Here is a 2,777-nt window from a genome sequence, read left to right on the forward strand (position 1 = left end):
ATACATTGCTAGGTAGGTAGGGACTCAGTGGATTTGTTGCAAAGCCGACTTCTAATCCTCAGAATTGGTCTTGGATTTTGAAAACCTTCATTTTTACCTGGCGTTGGCCACCGTACGTGGCATGCGGGTCTGCGGGCGCTTGAAATGCTCTGTTTTCGGCACGTGTCTTGACCAGTGTCATGTGCTGTGATGACAGCGTTGTGTGGAACTTCAAGCGGAGAAACAAGTCCGAGCAGAGGCTCTGTGCATAGTGATTGGTGGAGGCGTCTCTATCAAAGGGTCCGGATTTTAAACTGAAGTTTTGAAAGGTCTGCGTAAAGTGTTTCTTAGAACTGGCCGCTGGCCGTGTCGGCAGAGTCAGACTTCTTTTTGTTTTTTTAGATGGTAAAGCCATAATTGAAATCTGACTGCCACACATTTTTCAGACATAAGTTGTTTGGTCTAAAGAGGGTTTAAAAAATTTGAGCCAGCGTTGAAAAATAGTTTCGTTTCCACATGGATATCCAGGCTCCTTGCCCCTTCTGACCGCGGCGTGTCTGGCAGCCGGGCCTGCGGTCCTGGGTGGCGGGGCGGCCCCCCCGGAGGCAGCCCCTAGTGGTCGGTCCTGTGCCCTCTGCCGCTGTGTCGCCACTGCCGGACTGCGGGGCAGTGCCAGTGGTGACCCCATGGTAAAGAAAGGTTTGGGGGGGCAGGCACACGTATGCCTGTGAGTAACCCATGATCTTATACCCACTTTCCCAAGTGTGTGTGTGTAGATGTAGGTATGTAACGTCGACTTCTTTTTAAAACTTTACTGAAGTATAATTGACGTACAGTGGACTGAGCGATTTTAAAAGTATGGCATTTGTAATTGCGCATCACCATAATCTTATAAGACAATGAATGTGTGCACCGCCCCCCCCCCAAAGTTTCCTTGTACCCCATGCCATCCCTTTCACTCCCCCAGATCACTCCCTGATCTGTTTTCTGTCATTAAGAGTACTTTGCACTTCCTAGAATCTCATCTATGTGGGGTTTTCTGAGGGTTTGAGATTATGCTTTTTTGTCCTCTCCCCTTGCTACTCAGCCTAGCTGGGAAGAGCAGCAGGCTGCACTGTTTCTTGTTTGTCGTTATTCGTATTCGGTGACTTGTCTGTTTCTGTCCCGTCTCCTGGGTTTGGGGTTTCCCCTCGCTTATAGGAGGTCCCACTGGTTAACAGGTTTTTCGTCGTCTTTAGGAATCGTCTCTGGCTTGTACTGTTTTCCTTTATAATTAAGTTATTTTAGATGTAGATAGTTTTACCACCTTTGAATATTTGAGTTCGGCAGCACCTTCGCGGGGAGGCCGGCCTGCGCGTGGGTCGGGGAGCGAGGGCGAGCCTGTGCTGTTGGACAGAGGGTCTGTTCTCCGCCAAGTGCGGCCTGTTCTCCGCCAGGTGGGTGGCCAGGTGTGTGTCATGGGATCAGGAGGGGGAGGCAGCGGCAGCAGTTATTAGCAGGTACATGCATTTTCTCTAGAGCTGTTAGGTGCTCACTGACAGGCGTTGCTGGTCACATGCTGAGCATTTACCCTTTTTGTTGTCACGTGGCCCAGTTCACGGGGCTCGTGGAAACCGGCAGGTTGGAGCAGCTGCGTCTGGATTCTGGGCTCACGCTGCAGGTGGAGGCTGGAGTTTGAACCGAAGTCTGTTTCCTCAGGTCTGCGAGGCGTGGGAGGGGCTGTGCGCAGCCTCCAGGATGGGAGCAGAGAGCAGCGCCGTGCGGAGCTGTGCCTTGGAGGGGCCCCCGGTCACCTTGCCCTCGGGCCTGGCCGTGTACCCCGCTGTCCTGCAGGATGGCAGGTGCGCCTCAGTGTTTGTGTATAAGAGAGAAAACGAAGACAAGGTCAACAAGGCCGCCAAGGTGTGTGACAGGTGACGCTTAATACTTCTTACTATGAAAAACGTGAATAAAGGCCCAACAGGGGGACCGTAAGGACCGGCATCGACACTCAGGTCCTGTAACTGCCCCCTGCCCCACCATGCAGGCCACGCGAGCCTCGGTCCTTTCTCGCCAGGTCACGCTGCTGGTCGGGGTCTGCCCTGCGCGTGCTGGTGCAGCGTCACCCGAGCCGTGCGTGGGGTGCAGGCGCCAGGGCGTCTCCTCCAGCGCTCCCCTCGCCCGGCCTGCCTTCCCTCCTCCCTGCGACTCTTGTGGCCAGAACGATGGCAGGGCTTCTGCAAGGGTCTGAGCCACCTTCGCGGCACCACCCTTCACCCTCTGCGCACGCTGTGGCAAGGGACATCCCTAAACCAGGAGACGCCCCTCTGAGGGTGTCTCCTCCCCAGATTTTGACAGTCCTCCGTGGTCTGCTGCACATTTACCTTTCAGAGTTCCCAGGTAGCAGTTATTTAAATGTTGTAAGGTCACAAGGAGTAGCTTCTCCTTTGCCTCTTTTGCAATCTGGGGACAGCCGAGAAGGTAGGGAGCGGGAAAGGACCTTGAATACAGTTCTCCGTTTTCCGACTTTTACTGCAACATGTATGTAACGATAATGTGGTTGTGAGTCATTAACTTCAAAATTCTTCTGTTTGTGTTTTTAAAGCACTTGAAGACCCTTCGTCACCCTTGCCTGCTGAGGTTTTTGTCTTGTACTGTGCAAGCCGATGGCATTCACCTCATCACTGAGCGCGTGCAGCCTTTGGCAGTGGCGCTGGCCACGCTGTCCTCTGCAGAGGTCTGCGCCGGGATCTACGACATACTGCTGGCCCTCGTGTTCCTTCACGACAGAGTACGTAGCCCGGGCACGGCCACCTCGC

General features: G+C 53.9%; 1 protein-coding gene across 1 annotated transcript in view; it reads left to right on the forward strand.

Moving 5' to 3' along the window:
• Positions 1-2,777, forward strand: part of SCYL3 (SCY1 like pseudokinase 3) — a 31,892-nt gene that overhangs the window by 2,714 nt on the left and 26,401 nt on the right. The gene's annotated exons all lie outside the window — the stretch shown is intronic.

This window comes from Pteropus vampyrus, unplaced genomic scaffold (assembly GCF_000151845.1).
Source record: "Pteropus vampyrus isolate Shadow unplaced genomic scaffold, Pvam_2.0 Scaffold194, whole genome shotgun sequence".
Classification (NCBI taxonomy): domain Eukaryota; kingdom Metazoa; phylum Chordata; class Mammalia; order Chiroptera; family Pteropodidae; genus Pteropus; species Pteropus vampyrus.